The sequence below is a fragment of the Phyllobates terribilis genome, unplaced genomic scaffold (genome assembly GCF_046119375.1).
Source record: "Phyllobates terribilis strain yellow unplaced genomic scaffold, ASM4611937v1 Scaffold_244__1_contigs__length_2968133, whole genome shotgun sequence".
Taxonomy (NCBI): Eukaryota; Metazoa; Chordata; class Amphibia; order Anura; family Dendrobatidae; genus Phyllobates; species Phyllobates terribilis.
This window is the reverse complement of record NW_027363004.1, coordinates 1,969,502-1,995,058: the sequence shown is the minus strand read 5'-3', so window position 1 is coordinate 1,995,058 and position 25,557 is coordinate 1,969,502.

Here is a 25,557-nt window from a genome sequence, read left to right as displayed (position 1 = left end):
GGGAGCAGCATATATACAAGGATAGGGGAGCAAAATATATACTAGGATGGGGGAGCAGCATATATACAAGGATGGGGGAGCAGCATATATACAAGGATGGGGGAGCAGGATATATACAAGAATGGGGGAGCAGCATATATAACAAGATGGGGGAGCAACATATATACAAGGATGGGGGAGAAACATATATACAAGGATGGGGGAGCAGGATATATACAAGGATGGGGGAGCAGGACATATACAAGAATGGGGGAGTAGAATATATACAAGGATGGGGGAGCAGCATATATACAAGAATGGGGGAGCAACATATATACAAGTATGATGGAGCAGCACATATACAAGGATGGGGGAGCAGAATATATACAAGGATGGGGGAGCAACATACATACAAGGATGGGGGAGCAGCACATATACAAGGATGGGGGAGCATATTCATGGGTGGGCATGTACCAGGATGAAGGATGGGAGACGACAACATATCTACAAGGATGGGGGGCAGCATATCTACAAGGATGGGGGAGCAGCATATCTACAAGGATGGGGGGCAGCATATATACAAGGATGGGGGAGCAACATATATACCAGGATGGGGGAGCAGCATATATGCCAGGATGGGGGAGCAACATATATACAAGGATGAGGGAGCAGCATATATACAATGATGGGGGAGCAGCATATATACAAGAATGGGGGAGAAGCATATATACAAGGATGGGGGAGCAGAATATATACAAGAATGGGGGAGAAGCATATATACAAGGATGGGGGAGCAGCATATATACAAGAATGGGGGAGCAACATATATACAAGGATGATATACAAGGATGGGGGAGCAGCACATATACAAGGATGGGGGAGCATATTTATGGGTGGGCATGTTCCAGGATGAAGGATGGGAGACGACAGCATATCTACAAGGATGGGGGGCAGCATATCTACAAGGATGGGGGGCAGCATATATACAAGGATGGTGGAGCAGCATATATACCAGGATGGGGGAGCAGCATATATACAAGGATGGGGGAGCAGCATATCTACAAGGATGAGGGAGCTACATATATACAATGATGGGGGAACAGCATACATACAAGAATGGGGGAGCAGCATATATACAAGGATGGGGGAGCAGCATATATACAAGGATAGGGGAGCAGCATATATACAATGATGGGGGAGCAGCATATATACCAGGATGGGGGAGCAGCATATCTACAAGGATGGGGGAGAAACATATATACAAGGATGGGGGAGCAGCATTTATACACGAATGGGGGAGCAGAATATATACAAGAATGGGGGAGCAGCATATATACAAGGATGGGGGAGCAGCATGTCTACAAGAATGGGGGAGAAACATATACAGGGTGGTCCAAAAGTAGGTGGACAGAAAGTGTAATAAGGTTATGAAGGGGGAGATTTATCATACACTAAACTGCAGCCACCTGTCTGGATCATCCTCCAATAAACCATGAATTAGACGTGGACGATAAGCTTTCCGTCCAATAGATTTCAGGATTCGCATGATAGAAGCTCGTGAAATTCCAATTCCAAAGAGGCTCTTCTGGTGGACTTTTTTGGACTCTTAACAAATGTTTCAGCAACAAGTTGTTTATTATCTTCTGTACAGACTGTTTTGGGTCGACCAGCTTTTGGAGCATTAAGGATTGAGCCAGTGATATTGAATTTGTCACGAATGCGGTAAATGGTTTGTCTCTTTGGGGCTTGAGTACCAAATGTTTCAACCTAATTTGCTCTAACGGTTTCAGCATTTTGAGATTTCCAATACTCTGTTAAAATACATTTTCTTTAATCTGTATTTAAATTATTTGCCATTATGTGTTATCTGAATTATCTAAAAAGAAAACAGATTTAGGGGAGATCTATCTGTGAAAACTAGATCTGTGAAACTGGCTCAGTTGCCCTTAGCAACCAATCAGATTCCACCTTTCATTTTCCCAACAGTTTATGATGAATGAAAAGTGGAATCTGATTGATTGCTAAGGGCAATTGAGCCAGTTTCACTTTACATCATGTTTGATAAATCTCCCCCTTCATAACCTTATTACACTTTCTGTCCACCTACTTTTGGACCACCCTGTATACAATAATGGGGGAGAAGCACACCTGCAAGGATGGGGGAGCAGCATATATACAAGGATGGGGGAGCAAAATATATACTAGGATGGGGGAGCAGCATACATACAAGGATGGGGGAGCAGAATATATACAAGGATGGGGAAGCAGGATATATACAAGGATGGGGGAGCAGAATATATACGAGGATGGGGGAGCAGCGTATATACAAGGATGGGGATCAGAATATATACAAGGATGGGGGAGAAACATATATACAAGGATGGGGGAGAAACATATATACAAGGATGGGGGAGCAGCATATATACAAGGATGGGGGAGCAGAATATATAGAAGGATGGGGGAGCAGCATATATACAAGGATGGGGGAGCAACATATCTACAAGGATGGGGGAGCAAAATATATACAAGGATGGAGGTGCAGCATATATACAAGGATGGGGGAGCAGCATATATACAAGGATGGGGGAGCAGCATATATACAAGTATGGGGGAGCAACATATATACAAGGATGGGGGGCAGCATATATACAAGGATGGGGAAGCAATATATATACAAGGATGGGGGAGCAGCATACATACAAGGATGGAGGAGCAGCATATATACAAGTATGGGGGAGCAACATATATACAAGGATGGGGGAGCAGCATATATACAAGGATGGGGGAGCAATATATATACAAGGATGGGGGAGGAGCATATATACAAGGATGGGGGAGCAGCATATATACAAAGATGGGGGAGCAACATATATACAAGGATGGGGAAGCAACATATATACAAGGATAGAGAGCAACATATTTACAAGGATGGAGAGCAAAATATATACAAGGATGGGGGAGCAACATATATACAAGGATAGGGGAGCAGCATATATACCAGGATGGGGGAGAAACATATATACAAGAATGGTGGAGGAGCATATATAAAAGGATGGGGGAGAAGCATATATACAAGGATGGGGGAGCAGCATATATACAAGGATGGGGGAGCAGCATATATACAAGGATGGGGGAGCAGCATATATACAAGGATGGGGAGCAGCATATATACAAGAATGGGGGAGCAGCATATCTACAAGGATGGGGGAACAACATATCTACAAGGATGGGGAAGCAGCATATATACAAGGATGGGGGAGCAACATATATACAAGGATGGGGGAGCAGCATATATACAAGAATGGGGGAGCAGCATATATACAAGGATGGGGGAGCAGCATATATACAAGGATGGGGGAGCAGCATATATACAAGGATGGGGGAGCAGCATATCTACAATGATGGGGGAGCAAAATATCTACAAGAATGGGGGAGCTGCATATATACAAGGATGGGGGAGCAGAATATATACAAGGATGGGTGAGAAACATATATACAAGGATAGGGGAGTATATTCATGGGTGGGCATGTACCAGTATGAAGGATGGGAGATGAAAACATATCTACAAGAATGGGGGAGCAACATATCTACAAGAATGGGGGAGCAGCAAATATACAAGAATGGGGGAGCAACATATATACAAGGATGGGGGAGCAGCATATATTCAAGGATGGGGGAGCAGAATATATACAAGGATGGGGGAGCAGCATATCTACAAGGATGGGGGAGAAATATATATACAAGAATGGGGGAGCAGCATATATACAAGGATTGGGGAGCAACATATATACAAGAATAGGGGAGCAGAATATATACAAGGATGGGGGAGCAGCATATATACAAGGGTGGGGGAGCAGAATATATACAAGGATGGGGGAGAAACATATATACAATTATGGGGGAGCAGAATATATACAAGGATGGGGGAGCAACATATCTACAAGAATGGGGGAGCAGCATATATACAAGGATGGGGGAGCAGCATATATACAAGGATGGTGGAGTGACATATATACAAGGATGGGGGAGCAACATATATACAAGGATGGGGGAGCAACATATATACAAGGATGGAGGAGCAGCATATATACAAGGATGGGGGAGCAGCATATATACATGGATGGGGGAGCAAAATACATACAAGGATGGGGAGCAGCATATATACAAGGATGGGGGAGCAACATATATACAAGGATGGGGGAGCAGCATATATACAAGGATGGGGGAGCAGCATATATGCAAGAATGGGGGAGCAGAATATATACAAGGATGTGGGAGAAACATATACAAGGATGGGGGAGCAGCATATATACAAGAATGGTGGAGCAGAATATATACAAGGATGGGGGATCAGCATATATACAAGAATGGGGGTGCAGCATATATACAAGGATAGGGGAGCAACATATCTACAAGAATGGGTGAACAACATATATACAAGGATGGGGGAGCATATTCATGGTTGGGCATGTACCAGGATGAAGGATGGGAGACGACAACATATCTACAAGGATGGGCGAGCAGCATATCTACAAGAATGGGGGAGCAGAATATAAAGAAGGATGGGGGAGCAGCATATATACAAGGATGGGGGTGCAACATATATACAAGGATGAGGGAGCAGAATATATACAAGGATGGGGGAGTAGAATATATACAAGGATGGGGGAGCAGCATATATACAAGGATGGAGAGCAACATATATACACGGATGGAGAGCAGCATATATACAAGGATGGGGGAGCAGAATATATACAAGGATGGGGGAGCAGCATATATACAAGGATAGGGGAGCAGCATATATACAATGATGGGGGAGCAGCATATATACCAGGATGGGGGAGCAGCATATCTACAAGAATGGGGGAGAAACATATATACAAGGATGAGGGAGCAGCATATATACACGAATGGGGGAGCAGAATATATACAAGAATGGAGGAGCAGCATATATACAAGGATGGGGGAGCAGCATATATACAAGGATGGGGGAGCAGCATGTCTACAAGGATGGGGGAGAAACATACAGGGTGGTCCAAAAGTAGGTGGACAGAAAGTGTAATAAGGTTATGAAGGGGGAGATTTATCATACACTAAACTGCAGCCGCCTGTCTGGATCATCCTCCAATAAACCATGAGTTAGACGTGGACGATAAGCTTTCCACCCAATAGATTTCAGGATTCGCATGATAGAAGCTCGTGAAATTCCCAATTCCAAAGAGGCTCTTCTGGTTTACTTTTTTGGACTCTTAACAAATGTTTCAGCAACAAGTTGTTTATTATCTTCTGTACAGACTGTTTTGGGTCGACCAGTTTTTGGAGCATTAAGGATTGAGCCAGTGATATTGAATTTGTCACGAATGCGGTAAATGGTTTGTCTCTTTGGGGCTTGAGTACCAAATGTTTCAACCCAATTTGCTCTAACGGTTTCAGCATTTTGAGATTTCCAATACTCTGTTAAAATACATTTTCTTTAATCTGTATTTAAATTATTTGCCATTATGTGTTATCTGAATTATCTAAAAAGAAAACAGATTTAGGGGAGATCTATCTGTGAAAACTAGATCTGTGAAACTGGCTCAGTTTCCCTTAGCAACCAATCAGATTCCACCTTTCATTTTCCAAAGAGTTTATGATGAATGAAAAGTGGAATCTGATTGATTGCTAAGGGCAATTGAGCCAGTTTCACTTTACACCATGTTTGATAAATCTCCCCCTTCATAACCTTATTACACTTTCTGTCCACCTACTTTTGGACCACCCTGTATACAATAATGGGGGAGAAGCATATCTACAAGGATGGGGGAGCAGCATATATACAAGGATGGGGGAGCAGCATATATACAAGGATAGGGGAGCAAAATATATACTAGGATGGGGGAGCAGCATATATACAAGGATGGGGGAGCAGAATATATACAAGGATGGGGAAGCAGGATATATACAAGGATGGGGGAGCAGAATATATACATGGATGGGGGAGCAGCGTATATACAAGGATGGGGAGCAGAATATATACAAGGATGGGGGAGAAACATATATACAAGAATGGGGGAGAAACATATATACAAGGATGGGGGAGCAGCATATATACGAGGATGGAGAGCACCATATATACAAGGATGGGGGAGCAGCATATATACAAGAATGGGGGAGCAGCATATATACAAGGATGGGAGAGCAGCATATATAGAAGGATGGGGGAGCAGCATATATACAAGGATGGGGGAGCAGCATATCTACAAGAATGGGGGAGCAGAATATATACAAGGATGGGGGAGCAGCATATATACAAAGATGGGGAAGCAACATATATACAAGGATGGGGGAGCAGCATACATACAAGGATGGAGGAGCAGCATATATATAAGTATGTGTGAGCAACATATATACAAGGATGGGGGAGCAATATATATACAAGGATGGGGGAGCAACATATATACAAGGATGGAGAGCAACATATTTACAAGGATGGGGGAGCAACATATATACAAGGATGGGGGAGCAACATATATACAAGGATGGGGGATCAAAATATATACAAGGATGGATAGCAACATATTTACAAGGATGGAGAGCAACATATATACAAGGATGGGGGAGCAACATATATACAAGGATAGGGGAGCAGCATATATACCAGGATGGGGGAGAAACATATATACAAGAATGGGGGAGCAGCATATATACAAGGATGGGGGAGCAGAATATAAAGAAGTATGGGGGAGCAGCATATATACAAGGATGGGGGAGCAACATATATACAAGGATGGGGGAGCAGAATATATACAAGGATGGGGGAGTAGAATATATACGAGGATGGGGGAGCAGCATATATACAAGGATGGAGAGCAACATATATACACGGATGGAGAGCAGCATATATACAAGGATGGGGGAGCAGAATATATACAAGGATGGGGGAGCAGCATATATACAAGGATGGGGGAGCAGCATATATACAAGGATAGGGGAGCAGCATATATACAAGGATGGAGAGCAACATATATACACGGATGGAGAGCAGCATATATACAAGGTGTAGCGCCGGCGTCCCTGCCCTCTGCTAGTCAGGGACGCTCTTCCCCTCACCTCTCTGCTCCGTGCCCGGCGTCCTCCTCCCGCTCTCCTGGCAGCGCGCGCTCCTACCCGGCCACTGTGCTTAGGGCGCGCACGCGCGCTCTCCCTCCCTCTTAAAGGGGCCGCGTGCGCCGTCCTAAAGAGTCCCCGGCCAATGGCTGGATGACTTCACCATATATAAGGCACCTCCTCCAAAATGGAGGTGCCCGAGCAATGTTGTTGCACTGTTCACTACTCTGCTTCAGCCCTCAGGTCCCGTTGCCAGTTACCTGCCAGATACCTGCCAGATTCCTGCCAGCTTGCTGTCTTATTCCTGCCTGATATTCTGCTACCTGCCTGCTAGCCTGAGGTCCGAAGGTCTGCCTTGCAACTCCTGTCAGTCTGTCTAAGGACCAGCTTGCCCGCTCACCTGGGAGCGCACATCAGCTACCTGCCTGCTTGCCTGAGGTCCGACGGTGCCTTCCAACTCCTGTCAGTCTGTCTATGGACCAGCTTGCCCGCTCACCTGGGAGCGCACATCTGCTACCTGCCTGCTAGCCTACCTGGAGGCTCCGCCGTCACGTGCTGTGACCACCTGCCTGTCCAGTGACTCCTGCCCGCTCACCTGGGAGCGCTCATCCGCTGCCTGTCTGCTAGCCTACCTGGAGGCTCTGCCGTCACGTGCTGTGACCACCCGCCTGTCCAGAGACTTCTGCCCGCTCACCTGGGAGCGCTCATCTGCCGCCTGTCTGTTGGTCTTCCTGGAGGCTCCGCCGTCACATGCTGTGACCACCCGTTTATCCAGAGACTCTCGCCTGCTCACCTGGGAGCTCACGTCTACCATCAGCCGCCACAGGTCGTACCACCCCTTTACCCAGAGACTGCCCCGGTCACTTGCCGTGACCTCATGCCCGTTCATCCAGAGACTGACCCGGTCACTTGCCGTGACCTCCTGCCCGTTCATCCAGAGACTGCCCCGGTCACTTGCCGTGACCTCCTGCCCGTTCATCCAGAGACTGCCCCGGTCACTTGCCGTGACCTCCTGCCCGTTCATCCAGAGACTGCCCCGGTCACTTGCCGTGACTCCCAGCCTGTTCACTCAGAGACTGTCCCGGTCACCTGCTGTGACTGCGTGCCCGTCTTCCCTGGTCGCCACCCGCTCCCTTACAAGGACCGCCCCCTTGTATAGTAGCTCAGAGGTTCCGCCTCCCAGACCTGTTACACAAGGATGGGGGAGCAGCATATATACAAGGATGGGAGAGCAGCATATCTACAAGGATGGGGGAGCAGCATATCTACAAGGATGGGGGAGCAGCATATCTACAACGATGGGGGAGCAACATATATACAAGAATGGGGGAGCAGCATATATACAAGGATGGGAGAGCAGCATATATACAAGGATGGGGGAGCAGAATATATACAAGGATGGGGAAGCAGCATATCTACAACGATGGGGGGAGCAACATATAAACAAGAATGGGAGAGCAAAATATATACAAGGAAGGGGGAGCAGCATATATACAAGGATGGGGGAGCAGCATATATACAAGGATGGGGGAGAAACATATATACAAGGATGGTGGAGCATATTCATGGGTGGGCATGTACCAGGATGAAGGATGGGAGATGACAACATATCTACAAGGATGGGGGAGCAGCATATATACAAGTATGGGGGAGCAACATATCTACAAGAATTGGGGAGCAGCATATATACAAGGATTGGGGAGCAGAATATATATAAGGATGGGGGAGCAGCATATCTACAAGGATGGGGGAGCAACATATATACAAGGATGGGGGAGCAACATATATACAAGGATGGGGAGCAACATATATACAAGGATGGGGGAGCAACATATATACAAGGATGGAGAGCAACATATTTACAAGGATGGAGCGCAACATATATACAAGGATGGGGCAGCAGCATATATACAAGGATGGGGGAGAAACATATATACAAGAATGGGGGAGCAGCATATATACAAGGATGGGGGAGCAGCATATATACAAGGATGGGGAGGAGCATATATACTAGGATGGGGGAGCAACATATATTCAAGGATGGGGGAGCAGCATATATACAAGAAAGGGGGAGCAGAATATATACAAGGATGAGGGAGCAGCATATATACAAGGATGGGGGAGCAGCATATATACAAGGATGGGGGAGCAGCAGATCTACAAGGATGGGGGAGCAACAAATCTACAAGAATGGGGGAGCAGCATATATACAAGAATGGGGGAGCAGCATATATACAAGGATGGGAGAGCAGAATATACACAAGGATGGGGGAGAAACATATATACAAGGATGGGGGAGTATATTCATGGGTGGGCATGTACCAGGATGAAGGATGGGAGACGACAACATATCTACAAGAATGGGGGAGCAACATATCTACAATGATGGGGGAGCAGCATATATTCAATGATGGGGGAGCAGAATATATACAAGGATGGGGGAGCAGCATATCTACAAGGATGGGGGAGAAATATATATACAAGGATGGGGGAGCAGCATATATACAAGGATGGGGGAGCAGCATATATACAAGGATGGGGGACCAACACATATACAAGGATGGGGGAGAAACATATATACAAGGATGGGGGAGCAACTTATCTACAAGAATGGGGGAGCAGCATATATACAAGGATGGGGGAGCAGCATATATACAAGGATGGGGGAGCAGCATATATACAAGGATGGGGGAGCAACATATATACAAGGATGGGGGAGCAGCATGTATACAAGGATGGGGGAGCAGCATATATACAAGGATGGGGGAGCAGAATATATACAATTATGGGGGAGAAACATAAACAAGGATGGGGGAGCAGCATATCTACAAAAATGGGGGAGCAACATATATACAAGGATGGGGGAGCAGCATATATACAAGGACGGGGGAGCAGCATATATACAAGGATGGGGGAGCAGCATGTATACAAGGATAGGGGAGCAACATATATAAAAGAATGGGGGAGCAGAATATATACAAGGATGGGGGAGCAGCATATATACAAGGATGGAGAGCAACATATATACAAGGATGGAGAACAACATATATACAAGGATGGTGGAGCAGCATATATACAAGGATGGGGAAGCAACATATATACAAGGATGGTGGAGCAGAATATATACAAGGATGTGGGAGCAGCATATATACAAGGATGGGGGAGCAACATATATGCAAGGATGTGGGAGCAACATATATACAAGGATGGGGGCGCAGCATATATACAAGGATGGGGGAGAAGGATATATACAAGGATGGGGGAGCAGGATATATACTAGAATGGGGAGCAGAATATATACAAGGATGTGGGAGCAGCATATATACAAGAATGGGGGAGCAACATATATACAAGGATGGGGGAGCAGCACATATACAAGGATGAGGGAGCAGCACATAAACAAGAATGGGGGAGCATATTCATGGGTGAGCATGTACCAGGATGAAGTATGGGAGACGACAACATATCTACAAGGATGGGGGGCAGCATATCTACAAGGATGGGGGAGCAGCATATCTACAAGGATGGGGGAGCAACATATATGCAAGGATGGGGGAGCAGCACATATACAAGGATGAGGGAGCAGCACATATACAAGGATGGCGGAGCATATTCATGGGTGGGCATGTACCAGGATGAAGGATGGGAGACGACAACATATCTACAAGGATGGGGGGCAGCATATCTACAAGGATGGGGGAGCAGCATATCTACAAGGATGGGGGAGCAGCATATCTACAAGTATGGGGGGCAGCATATATACAAGGATGGGCGAGCAACATATATACAAGGATGGTGGAGCAGCATATGTACCAGGATGGGGGAGCAGCATATATACAAGGATGGGGGAGCAACATATATACAAGGATGAGGGAGCAGCATATATACAAGGATGGGGGAGCAGCTTATATACAAGAATGGGGGAGCAGCATATATACAAGTGTTATAGCAGAAGATGAGGCCCCTCAAATTCAAAGACCCCATCTATGCTATATAAGTCTGAAAGTTACTTTAGGTCAAAATAACACCAGCCGTGAATGTTCCTTCTTGAATCAATAATGCGTCCTTGCTAGTCATCAGAATGTATCTGATTAAATGTGTCTAATTTAATGTGTCCGATTGAATGTTTCAACACAAGCATAGACAGCATAAGAATAGAAACTAGTCTTTGTGTGCTAAAATTGTATAATCAAACCATATAAGGTAAATTCGTTTCCTGCCTTCAGAGTGGATATAAAGCCATGCTTTGTAATAAAGTTTAGAGCTTGTTTGACACACATCTTGTCCTGTGTCTCAGTCTCTCCGAGCTCGTAATCCAAAGGATAGAAGACTCAGAATGCAGTGACCACAGCTGGCGCCTCGAACAGGGACCTTGAGTTAATCTACCCAGGGGTGCTCGACCGGTCCGAGACGTGGGACTAGTGAAGCTCTCTGTTGGTGATATATACAGCGCTGAGGTAAGAATAACTGTTATATTCTACCTAATTATATCACTGCATAGAAGAGACTCCCTCACCCCCGAGCGGTCGGCTCCCCAGGTAATTCACAGATTGTTGTCTGGCTCAGGTCCCTTTGAACCAGTAGAATTCCCTCAGATAAATTGACAGTCCTGCCTTCTATCCTTTGGAAAAACTTAAGAATGAAAGTATGGATCCGATGATTGTGTTGTGGGTGTGTCTCGGGATTGGTGTTTTTGGTCTGTTTTTCTGGTTGGCGTATAAGTCCTGGAAGGCTAGTAGTGGAATGGTTCAGAAACCTTTGTGGCCCATTGTCTAAGTGACCATTGTCTAAGTGACTGAGGAGTCTACTCTAAGTGAGGAGAACCGAAAAAAAATGGGGAACCAAAATGCCAAGGAAGGCATTATAGCCAAAGACTTAGTGGTACGCTGAGAAGGGAAACAGGCACTGATTGGAATTGACAAAATATTGTGTAAAGCGGGAATGAATGAGAATGGAGAGATGAACGGAGAGAAATGGAAATCCTTCTTTAACTGCTATCATGGATGGCTGAAAGATAAGGGTCTGTTGGAGACAGTGGATGTATGGATGAATGCATGCGCTCATTTTAAAGGAAAAATTGAAGAATTAGGAGACGGACGTTACAGACTGACAAAAACCGGAATGACAGATTTTTCTCCCTGTCCGCTCCCGACGTCACCCAGCTCACCCTCACCCCAGTACCAGAATTCTCAGGAACCCAATTGTTGGGTTTGCCCCAGATGTGGACAACAGAACCCCTTGACAGTAGACATCTGTGTGGCATGTGGAGGATCGAGACCCCACCCAGCTAGTCTATTCCCAATGAGGACGGTAGTTGTGCCAGGAGCACCGGGAGCAGCAGCAGCAGCAGCAGGGGGGGATGCAGTTGTTCCAGGTCAGGAAGCTCGCACAATGTTAATGTATAGACCATGGAGTCCTTCAGAGCAGTTGGCATTGATCTCCCAGCTGCCAGACCCATCCCAGTCCCCTATGGGTTTCGCTAGAATGATCACCACCATACAGGATACGTACCATGCCACTAGAATAGATCTGCAAGGGGTAATTAAAGGGAAATTGGCAGATGAAGCTCGGTATGACAGACTGACAGACGAAACTTATAAACAATATGACAGTAGAACGGGCCCTGATGTAGCGGAGGCTAATGATGCAGCAGCCGGGGTTCTGTACGTAAAAGCGTTGGTAAAAGCATGTAAAGATAGGCAAGCAGAAAACCAAGTTACACTAGAAGATAGAGTGCAGGGGAAGGAGGAAGATCCTAAGGATTATTTCTATGCATTAAAGAAAACCTGGTCAGAAATGGGGTTCAACCCCGGAAATAAGACTAGTGAGAGGGTATTAGCAAGTGCTTTCATGAATGGACTAAAGAAGGAGATTGCAGAGAAGATAAAAGCAAGTAGACCGGACTAGAGATCAGTGAAGGCAGAAGATTTAGCTAGAATAGCTCAGGGGGCACAGCATGACATAGCGCAGGCAAAAAGAGCTGCCAGAATACACATAGTAGAGACGACCCCCAGAAACAACAGAGGCAGAGGACGGACTGCAGGAGGAGGACAGAAACTGTGTTACGGATGTAGAAAGCCAGGACATTTTAGAAAGGACTGTAGGACCAACCCGTATCCAAATGCTCAGAGTACGGGTCCTCCAGCTGACCAAACAACGCCCCCATAGGATGAGGGTAGCTTGCACATGAACCCCCTCATCTCCTTACCCCCAACTCCCAGTTGTATAGTGCAGGTGAACATACCAGGGGGACATGAAATCGATTTCCAAGTAGATACGGGAGCCGACAATTCAGTAATTACGCAAGGTGATTGGCCATACACTGACACTGATTTTTCACATCATGTCATTGCCACCCCCTTCAATTCCCTGTCTGTCCTGCTCCCTGTCACTAAAAGAATTCCCCTGCAAATTCAAGGAGATACTGTACATAGCCAGCTCATGGTATCGCCCCGAGGCCAATGTAATCTATTGGGAAATGATGTGTTGTCCCAATTACAAGCACATATTGAGTATCATCCCGATGGCACTGTCACCATGACCCCAGGTTTAAAACCAAGTACCCTTTGCAAAATTATGTCACTAGATATTGCCAGCATAGAAGAGAAAAATGAGTTTCCCCCGATATTGGAGCATGCTGTACCACATGATTTTTGGGCCTCAGACAAAACAGATGTTGGTAGGTTAAGAGTTCAACCAGTAATGGTAAAATTAAAACCAGGAGCAATTTTGCCTCAACAGAAGCAGTATCCCCTTAGCTCGGCTCAGGAGAATGCCATAGCCCAGCAAGTCCAAAAATTACTACACAGGGGAGTCCTAGTCAAAACCCAGTCCCCTTGCAACACTCCCCTGTTCCCAGTAAAGAAAAAGAGCGTGCCAGGACAACCAGACGCATATAGAATGGTCCATGACCTCCGGTTGGTTAACAAAGCCACAGAACTTCTAACACCAGTTGTGCCCAACCCGCATACTCTTCTGTCACAGATACCTTCTAACTCTCTTTGTTTTTCAGTGGTCGATTTGGCAAATGCATTTTTCAGTGTACCATTACATCCTGACTGCCAGTACTTGTTTGCTTTCACGTTCCAGGGCAGTCAATATACATGGACGGTGTTGTCACAGGGTGCCCAGAATTCACCCACAATGTAAACTGCAAGTCTGCACGAAATACTGGAGGGATGGTCTGAACCACATATCGTTGTTTTGCAATATGTCGATGACCTGCTCATTTGTGCCCCTTCTAGGAAACAATGTCATAGTGCAACTATATCGCTTATGTTGTTTCTTTATCACGCTGGCTGCAAGGCATCGAAAGATAAGCTTCAGTTTTGTAAATCTTCAGTCACCTTTTTGGGACATTGCATTACACCAGGAGCCCGCCATTTAACAAATGCACGTAAACAAGCAGTACAGGCATTCACCGTCCCCATTAATGTTGCAGCCCTCAGAACTTTTCTTGGACTTGTTTCCTATTGCAGACAGTGGATTCATGCCGTCTCTATTTAGATGCAGCCCCTCTATGACTGTCTTACCCCAACACCTTTTGTACTAACACCAGAGGCAATAGACTGTTTTTATTCTCTCAAAAACCGTATTTTGGCTGCTCCAGCTTTGGGTACCCCTAATTATGAGCTCCCATTTACTCTGTACCTTCATGAACAAGCCGGACATGCAGCAGGAGTTTTAACTCAAACACACGGTGATAATCAGAGACCTGTTGCCTATTTTAGTGGCAGATTAGACGCGGTAGCCAGAGGTGCACCATCCTGTGTACGTGCTCTGCATGCTGTTGGACTATTACTCCATAAATCCGCAGACATTGTTCTTGACCACCTGCTCACCGTTCTAACACCTCATGATGTCTACACTATATTGAATCAAGTGCAACCCTCTCACCTCTCAGCAGCACGTCATCTTAGGTTACAATGTGCACTGTTAATGCCTCCCAATGTTTCTTTACAGAGGTGTACTACCCTGAATCCAGCAACTTTGTTACCTCTCTCGGATCTGAAGGAGGGGTCAGGTACTGTGCTTTTTAAGGAAGATCCAAGAGAGGAAGTTCCTCATGACTGTGTACGAATGATGGCACAAGAAACGGCAGGTTTGCCTACTGTATTTGAACATGAATTACAAAATGCAGATTTTGAATTTTTTGTAGATGGATCCCGTCATCAGGACGATTCCGGTACTTTCCATACTGGATATGCAGTTGTCTCCCTCAATGCAGTAATCAAGGCAAAACCAATGCTCCCACACCAATCGGCTCAAGAGGCTGAACTTAGGGTCCTAACCGAGGCCTGTAAACTAGCGGAAGGTAATAATGTTAACATTTACACAGATTATAGGTACGCATTCGGTATATCGCATGATTTTGGTCCCATATGGAAGTCAAGAGGTTTCCTGACGGCAGCAGGACACCCCATTAAGAATGCTGATGCGGTCCAGCAGTTAATTGATGCACTACAACTACCCAAAAAGGTAGCTGTCATAAAGGTAAGAGCACATACCAGACGCACCGACCAGGTAAGCAGAGGTAACGTGATGGCAGATGCAGCGGCAAAAACAGCAGCCTGTAAGCCGCAACAAGGGTCAACAGTACGTCAGTTAAGTGCCCCTAAAAACCCCTTTGTGTCGGAGGACATCTTATCCCAAATGCAGGCTCAGGCTCAAAAGGAGGAGGTTGATAAGTGGTTAAAGGAAGGTGCATGCCTGAATGAAGCAAATGGGGTATGGGGGAAAGGGACACGATGATGCCTTCCAAGGGCACTGTACCCAGCAGCTGCCCAGATGCTACATGGGCCGACACACCAATCTAAAACGGCTGTGATGAGTGTGATGCAGAAACATTGGGTGGCACCAGGATTCTCCACCTGTATTGAAAACCTGGTACAAGGGTGCATGATATGTGCTACACATAATCAGGGTAGAGTAGTTAAAACACCACCCAAACACACCCCCCGGCCCCTGTATCCATTCCAGAGACTGCAAATTGATTATATTCAGCTGCCAAAGTCAGGATCATGGGAATATGTGTTGGTCTGTATTGATTTATTCTCAGGATGGCCAGAGGCTTTCCCGATTGCCAAAGCCACGGCTGCGGCAACCGCAAAGAAACTGCTTGCGGAGGTGGTCTGCAGGTATGGGGTACCAGAGGTAATTGAGAGTGACAGAGGTACACACTTCACAAGTGAAATAATGAATGAAGTCATGTCAGCTCTAGGAATTCAACAAGCATTCCACACCCCATATCACCCGCAAAGTAGTGGTAAAGTGGAAAGACTGAATGGGACATTGAAATTAAAAATTCAGAAAGCCATGGCTGAGACAGGAAAACCATGGCCAGACTGTTTACCGCTTGCTCTGTTTTCAGTAAGATACACGCCTAATAGAAAGAATGGACTCTCTCCATATGAGATATTGTTTGGCAGCGTACCCAGCCTAGGGTGTTTCTATCCGCAAGCATTAGAAATGAATAACCATGTGCTAAGTTCCTACGTGAGGGCTTTACACAAAAAGATTAAGCAAGTACATGATAATTAGTGTTGAGCCACCCCCGTAGTGTTCGAGTTCGGTTCGGTTCGTCGAACACCCGTGTGTTCGCCGAACTGTTCGTCGAACTGTTCGTCGAACACCTTCGAACACCGTTAAAACCAATGGCAGGCAAACAAAAACACATAGAAACACATAGAAAACACCTTCAAAGGTGTCCAAAAGCTGACAAACTGCTCAGAAGACACAACTAACACATGGAAAAGTGACAAGTACATATAGTCATGCGAAAAGAAAAGAGGTGGAGGAGTAAAAGGAGGGGGAGACACAGATATAGGCATGTCATGCCCTTCTAAAATCCAAAAAGTGAGAAGCCGAGACGGCCAGTCCGCTCCTGCCCGTGCCACCTCCGTGTCGCCGGGTTTGTGCCAGAGCCGCGGTGAACCCTGACGGCCAGCCCCCCACTCCCAATACTGGTGCCTGTCCGCTGGTGGGTCGAGAGAGCCCCCCTGTGGTGGAGGCAGCTCTAAGCTTTTTAATTTAAATTGTCCCTCTAATTTGAATGAATACACTTTAAATCCATTTACAAGGATCTATTGGAGGGCAAGTCTCATGCCAGCAGCCGCGTAATTCCAGCTCCAGTAGCGTCCACTAAAGCTGCTGCAGTTAAAAAGCTTTTATAAGGATCGAGCTCGGCTGTCCACCGCAAGGCATCCTAGTGCCAGTCCCAGCCCCTATGCCTTGGGGTGCCTCCTGATGCTCTTCACTAAGTATCCCGTGGTCCCGAAGCATTTCCTTTGAAAAAATTAAGTGTCCAAACTACAGGTGGTGTAGCTTGCTTAACAGCCGGGATAATCCGCTGACTAGCAGACACTGCTACTAGGCACAAAATATTTCCTGGGCTAGATGCAGTTAAAAATTTGTAAGTAGATACTCTCGTTGGATGCTGAGAAAGCATTCCATAGAGTCTCCTGGCACGCCATATATGATTCTCTTAAAAAGCTTGGGGTAGGGGTCTAGGGGACCCTTTTATAGCCAAAATCACGGCCCTGTATCACAATACGTCACCTAGGCTGAAGATAAATGGAACTGTAGCACCGAGGGCTCGGTTGCTACAGACGTATTGCACCTCACCCAGAGGTGTGATATCTCACTCTCAGATAAGGATGGAGTGTGGATCAGGACCCGACACCTGCATGCATTACACCACATTGCCGTGGGGCAGGGCGACCAATATGCCCCTGAGATGGGCACGACAGTCCCTGTCCCTGGCTGGAGTGGGGGGAGGGAACACTGAGGAAGGGGAACCCTGCAGTGCAGGAGCAGGGAGGAAGCAGTTCCTGGGTGCATTGAGAAGGGAGTATAAAAGGTGGGCACCATCTTAGTTCAGTGCAGAGAAGTCTGAGCAGAAGTGGCAGGGAGCAGGGGCTCTGCATGAGCTCTACTCCGGAGGCGGGCCTAGTAACAGAGGCCCAGGCCTGCAAGAGGGAGAAGGAAGGAAGAGGAGCGGAGAAGGCTCCAGGAACGAGGAATGAAGGGATCCCAGGGGTGCGGACGGGCGAGTCGCCCCCGCATGCCCGAATCCACCTGCGTGGAGGGGTCAGGCCAAAGGGGGAGACCGGTCCCCGAACTAGTGGAGGCAGGAAACGACCCTCAGCTAGAAACCGGAGGCTCTGACATTTTATGTGGCGCAGCCCCTTGCTCCACCCGCTAGGAAGGCACCACATAGGGTCAGGGAAACTGGCGCCAAGTTTACCAAGAGGAGGCCCGAGGCAGCCGGACAGAAGTGTTGGTAAGAAAGGCCAGACAAAGGACACACAAAGGGGGTCCTGTGAAGCGCTCCAAAGTTATCTGGGAGTTGTCTGAGCCCCTCACCTGGTGAGCACAGTACGACGTGGGCAGCCGTTACCTGCAGACGTGGTCTGGATAATAAGAACTGTGAGTAAAGGCCCTGAACTGCATCACTGACTCCGTGTCGTTACTGCTGCTGCCCTGCACCATCACCCCCATCCTCCGCATACACTGCCCTGAGGCTATACTCCTCCCGTGGGGAGTTATGCTACGCTCTGCTGCACCCACAACACCAGCCTTAACGGTCTGCCCTGTAGCGGCGGTTCACTCTGACCGCAATCCACGGGTGGCGTAGTCGGACATTTAAACATCAAAACCACATAAATAGTTCCGCCACCGGTTTGACCGCCCTGAGCCACGGAACCGGATCGCCGCCACGAAGACTACAACCACCAGCATCCACCAAAAAGGGTCCGGCTCCGGGTGTCCCAAGGCCCAGGGGGTGCGTCAGAACATTTTCATCACCTTTCACAATCACCAATGGGACAAGGCAGGGATGTCCTCTGTCCCCTCTCTTATACATCCTAGTGACGGAGCACCTGCTCTCATCAATTCGCCATAACCCCAATATTAGGTGGATTGAGGTGGGAGGCACCGAGTACAAGTGCTCTCTATTTGCTGATGATGTCCTAGTATATATCACTCAATCACATATATCCATCCCTGCTGTTATGGCTGAAATAGATCACTTTGTTACATGGTAAAATTTTAAAATCAATGCAGCGAAGTCTGAGGCCCTCGATGTCTCCCTCCCTAAATCCATATAGGATTCCATCCAGTCCAACTTTCCCTTTGCCTGGCCCTCACAGGGTATCAAATACTTAGGAATTCCTATTCATAGAGACCTCTCCCATCTATGTTATCTTAATTTTGGGCCCTTTATTGAACAATTCCATACAGACCACGGTTGGCAAGTTGGAACTGTGAGATTCACTACGTGCACCACTGGTATTTTGTGGAAAAGCACATGTAAGATTCTGCAACAGTCTCTGCTGATACTCCTGCATGCGTGCATCCCTTTCTATGGCAGGAATAATTTCTGCAAATTTACTTTTGTACCGGGGATCTAACAGTGTGGCAACCCAGTAGTCAAGATTATTTCTAATTCTCACAATTCGAGGGTCATGTTGCAGGTAGTGCAGCAAGAAGGCACTCATGTGTGTTGCGCATTCAGGAGCACCAAGTCCCTGTTGTGTTGGTGGCGAGGTAACAATCATGCTTCCTTCCTCTGTCCTCTCCCCCCAACCTCGCACAACAGAAATGTGATCAAGGTCTCCCTCATCTGATGAGTCTTCCATCAGTTCGTCCTCCACTTCTTCCTGGGCTCCTGCACCTTCCTCACTAGTTTGGCTGCTACCATGCGCCCTGGTAAAATCATCTCCCCCACCCTCACATGCCTGCCGCCCTGGTGCTGCCGACCGTCTGGACCTTGCAGATGTTAGCCCTTCCGCATACAACTCCTCCTCCTCTACTTCCTCCACCTCCTCTTGTGCCACCACCTGACTCCGAATTCTGTTTAACATGTGCTCCAGCATGTAAATCACCGGAATAGTCATGCTGATAATGGCATCGTCAGCACTAAACATCTTCGTCGCCATTTCAAAACTGTGCAGAAGGGTGCATAGGTCCCTGATCTGAGACCACTCCTCCAGCGTGATTTGCCCCACCTCTGAATCTCGTTGGCCCAGGCTATACGTCAGAACGTATTGCACCAGGGCTTGTCGGTGCTGCCACAGTCGCTGCAACATGTGCAGAGTTGAATTCCACCGGGTAGGCACATCGCATTTTAGCCGGTGAAGTGGCAGGCCCAACGACTTCTGTAGAGATGTAAGTCGCTGAGCTGCGGGATGCGAACGGCGGAAGTGAGCACACAGCGACCGTGCCCTCTGCAGAAGGCCATCTAGTCTGGGATAGTGGGCTAAAAATTGCTGGACAACCAGGTTCAACACGTGAGCCATACAAGGCACGTGTGTGACATTGCCCCGGCGAAGGGCCGCACCCAGGTTTGCAGCATTGTCGCACACGGCCTTCCCTGGTTTCAGGTCCAGTGGAGACAACCATTCATGAAATTGGTTCTCCAGAGCTGACCACAACTCCTCAGCTGTGTGACTCACATTTCCCAGACATTTCAATGTAAAAACCGCCTGATGACGTTGAGCCCTACTGCCAGCATAGTAAGGAGGTGTGCAGGATCCCTTCTGCGCAGTTAGAAAGCTTGTGGCATGACCAGACAGGCTTTGGGTGCAGGTGGAAGACCGAGAGGAGGTTGAGGAGGCAGAAGCAGTGGAGGAAAAATGACATAAAGAGGATTGACGCACAACTCGTGGGGACGGCAAGACTTGGACAGCAGCCCCTTGTCCTGCTGTCACCATAGTTACCCAGTGCCCAGTCAGCGACATGTAACGCCCCTGTCCATGCCTACTCGTCCAAGTGTCTGTGGTGAAATGCACCCTGTCACACACAGAGTTTCTCAAAGAAGCGGTGATGTTGTGTGCGACATGCTGGTGGAGCGCAGGCACACCTTTCTTTGAGAAGTAGTGCCGACTGGGCATCTGGTACTGGGGCACTGCGACGGACATAAGGTCTCGAAAATCCTCTGTGTCCACCAGGCGGAAAGGCAGCATTTCTGTAGCCAAGAGCTTGCAGATGGTGAAATTCAACCTCTTAGCTTTCTCATGGCTAGGAGGAAATGGTCTTTTACTTGTCCACATCTGAGGGACCGAGGGCTGGCTATTGTGCTTAGACGGGGTTGATAAGGGTGTCCCCGGCAAACTGCCGGTCTGTGAGGAAGATGCAGGCGGACATGTTAGGTTGCCTTGATCCAAAGGTGGTGCTATCGATGTCGGACAGCGCTCAAGACCAGCTGGTGTTACTACCTCCAAAGAAAATGATGACCTGCCAATCACGCTGGCTGTTGCGGGTAAAGAGGTGGCAGGTCTGCGCCCCAAAACAGGTGTGACTGCTGTCCCCCCAGTCACAGAGGATGAAGAGGCCGCGGATGCACAAGATATGGCAGACGGTGGTTGGCCCGGCCGGCTAGACCGCATTGTAGCACACTGAGCTTCCCACTGCAACTTATGCTTCATGTCCATGTGCCGGTTCATGCATGAAGTACTCAAACTATGTATTTTTTGGCCTCTACTTAGCTTTTGCTGACAAATGCTACAGATAACACGAGTTGGGTCATCTTTATCGATCTGAAAAAATGCCCAGGCTATGCAAGGCTTAGCACCCATTCGACCTGAAGAGCCACCACGACTTGTGGTGAGAGGCAGAGTTGTGTTTGAGGATGCAGTTGTTGACGTGCTTCCAGTACTACGTCTCTGTCCAGGAAGGCGCAACCTGACCTCGTCGTCACTAGCATCTTCCTCCACCTCCTCTGCTGACCTCATCTCTTGGCTGACTGTGGGTTGACAGTAAGTGGGATCTCCGACCTCATCATCATCACCCTGTGCGTTATCACACCCGTCGTCCTCAGAGCCAACCTGTTCCTGCCCTGACAAAAAACTAAAGTTGTCGCTCCAATCAGGTATTTGAGTCTTATCATCGTCTTCCTCATTGTCTCCACCAACAGGAGTTACAGTTTGGGAATGAGGGTCTACATTATGGTCAGAACCTTCTGCGTCTGGTCCTGGATCCGACTCATAAAGATTCTGGGCATCAGTGCAGATCATTTCCTCGTCTGGATTCACAGAAGCGCTGGAGTCGACCTCTGATTCCCAGGCTATAGTATGAGTAAACAGCTCTGCAGACTCAACCTGTTCTACCTCATACTCAGACGGGCAGCTGGAGATTTGGGAGCTGTGAGGAAGCAAGTGCGATTTGGGTGACACCTTTGAGGACTGGAGTATTTGTGATGTTGAAGTTGATGTGGAGGAGAGCCCACTTAAAGGAGCACTTGATATCCGTTGAAGCACCTGCTGTTTTTGTGCCTCATCTGGAATTTGTAGCGATTGGCGTGGCCGTAAGAAAGGGATCTTATCACATTGTCCGCTAAAAGAAGTAGACATTTTAGTTTGGCTGGAAGATGGTCTTTCTTCTGCACCTACCCCACGGACACAACCTTTTTTCCCCTTCCCAACACGCCTATTCCCCTTTCCACCAGCAGCAGGCCTTTTTCCACTCATTTTGGTGGTTAACTAATTCACAACTCTGGAGTTGTTTGCACAAAAAAACAATGGATGGTAACCGAGCAGAGCTGAGTGGCCAAACTGTGGTATTAGGCCAAAACTATTGGCTGGGTTAGATGCAGAAAAAAATTATTTTTAATTTGCAACCTGATGGAGGTCAGTATAGATGGACTAATAGACCAAGTCCCACACACCGCTAGAAGCCCAAATATTTTTTCAGAGCTAGATGCAGAAAATTTTTTTATTCAATTTGCAACCTGATGGAGGTCAGTATAGATGGACTAATAGACCAAGTCCCACACACTGCTAGAAGCCCAAATATTTTTTCAGAGCTAGATGCAGAAAAAAATTATTTTTAATTTGCAACCTGATGGAGGTCAGTATAGATGGACTAATAGACCAAGTCCCACACACCGCTAGAAGCCCAAATATTTTTTCAGAGCTAGATGCAGAAAAAAATTATATTCAATTTGCAACCTGCTGGAGGTCAGTATAGAAGGACTAATAGAACAAGTCCCACACACTGCTAGAAGCCCAAATATTTTTTCAGAGCTAAATGAAGAAAAAAATTATTTTTAATTTGCAACCTGATGGAGGTCAGTATAGATGGACTAATAGACCAAGTCCCACACACTGCTAGAAGCCCAAATATTTTTTCAGAGCTAGATGCAGAAAAAAATTATATTCAGTTTGCAACCTGATGGAGGTCAGTATAGATGGACTAATAGAATGATGCTATGCCCAAAAGATTTTACTTCACTAGGTGCAGTAAAAAAATTGGTATTCTATACACAGGTGGTATATCTTGCAACACAGATAGGCTACTCCACTGACTAACACACTCTGCAATAGGCCAAAAAGGATTAGCTTTGCTAGATTCAGCCAAATGCTGTGAAAAAAACTTGCACAGCACTGGCACAGACCTGCCTGGCAAAAACTGATAGGAACTCATGTAACCTAGTCCTGAAAAGGACTCCAATTACAATTAGTCTTTACTCCCACAATCTATCATACACTGCCAATCACACATGCCCTTGCTTGTGTGAAAAAAAGCACTTCGCTCCGTGTGTGCGCTGCTGATAGGCTGACAGATTGCACCTCCCCACTGCAAATGCGGGAAAGAGAAAAAAAAATGGAGATCTTCATTGTTCCTGCAGAGATCCATCCCCTGCCCCTCCCCCCGCCCCGCTGTACACTCAAACTGCGTATTAACATTAATTTTCATCATTACTGAGAAAAAATCCAGTTATGATTTTGGTGCACGAACAGTTATCGAACATAACCTCGAACAGCCGAATTTTTCTCAAATTGTTCGTGTTCGCCGACCGGCTCGAACACCGCCCAAAACAGCTCGAATTTGAGATTGGCGAACAGTTCGAGTAGAACAACGCTCATCTCTAATGATAATGTCTTCAGTTCTCTTCCAGATCCAGATCAAGACTCTAGCAGCCATATGCTGCAACCTGGAGACTGGGTGGTTATAAAAAGACACGTGAGGAAAAGCCTAGATCCACGGTTTGACGGACCCTTTCAAGTTCTGCTGACCACAAGCACAGCCGTTAAGCTAGAGGGAAAAGAGACCTGGATCCACGCGTCCCATTGCAAAAAGATACTAGGAGAACCAGCGGACAAAGAATGAAGACATTGTTTATACTTACCTGCATCCTTGCGACCACAGGTGCATGGACTAGGTTGAGCACCACAGATGGAGACGACAATAGATTCATTAAACACCATCTTGCTCTAATCGATGGACTAAAGGAGCAAAACCAGACCATTGCTAATTGTTGGATATGTACACATGCCCCTGTGACATCCACTAGCATACCCTTTCTCGCTGTCCCAGTCTCATGGGAAGAGATAAACTTTTGGGTGAACTGTTCAGATACTTGGGCCAATAATGCCACACAGAGACTGTTGGGATACCACTGTTGGGATTCCCGTAGTAGGATGGACAAAATTTCCCTGGTGGCAAGGGAACCTGACGGGTCAAATAATTCCCAGGTTGTATATAGCATTTAAAGGAGGGGAGTGGGTACCTCGTAACAAAGCAAAAATTACTGATCTAGGGAAAATACCTGAACAAGGATTGAAAATAAGTTTTAATGCCACTTCAGGAAGCAGTGATGCCTTTAAACCTTCCCTGTTGGAAAGATATCTACACACTTCTAATTGGGTGAATAATGTTTATTTTAAAAACGGGACAAGTGATACCTGTGCCAAAATACCTGGCAATCTACAGTGTAATGAAAGCTCAAGTTATCAGAGAGGTGCACCTACGTGTGGCAATCCTGATGCTGGCTATTATTCCCCTATAGGTCAAGTGCCTGGGTGGTGTATGATGTCAAATGTTTCTAAGTTTGTTGATTTAGTTCACCATCTAATACTGCAACATTCAGCATTATGGAATCTCCCCTTATCCATGTATTGGGTATGTGGAGACAAGGCTTTCAAGTGGCTCCCAGTAGGAGTAACAGGAACTTGTACTTTAGCCAGATTGACACCCGCAACTTATATTGTTACTCCAGACCAGCTAGATCCTTTGTCTATCCCAAAACATACACTGCATAAGCGATCAGCAGACAATAAAGAAAGACCAAGTGGGAGACCCCATATAGTTCAAATGGGAGGGGTAAACAAATTTTTCAGTGCATTATTTATATATCCTATGTTGACACAAATGTGGTATAAATTAGTAGAAGCTACGGACTATCTTGATGATCAGATTTGGGATATTTTAGAAGAAGTTAATGGATCTCTTGCAGTACAGAATCAATTGATTATTGTCACGAACCAACATACCCTTGTACTAGATTATTTAACAGCAGCACAAGGAGGGATGTGCCAGATAATAGGGCCCGCATGCTGTCATTATATAGACAATTCTAGTGTATTGACGCTGAAACATAAGTTAGAGGACGTTGTAAAACTAAGGAAGCTTTATGATGAGGCCAACCTCAAGAATCAGGATTCCTGGTGGGCAAACACCTTTTCCTTTCTAAATCCTGCTAATTGGTT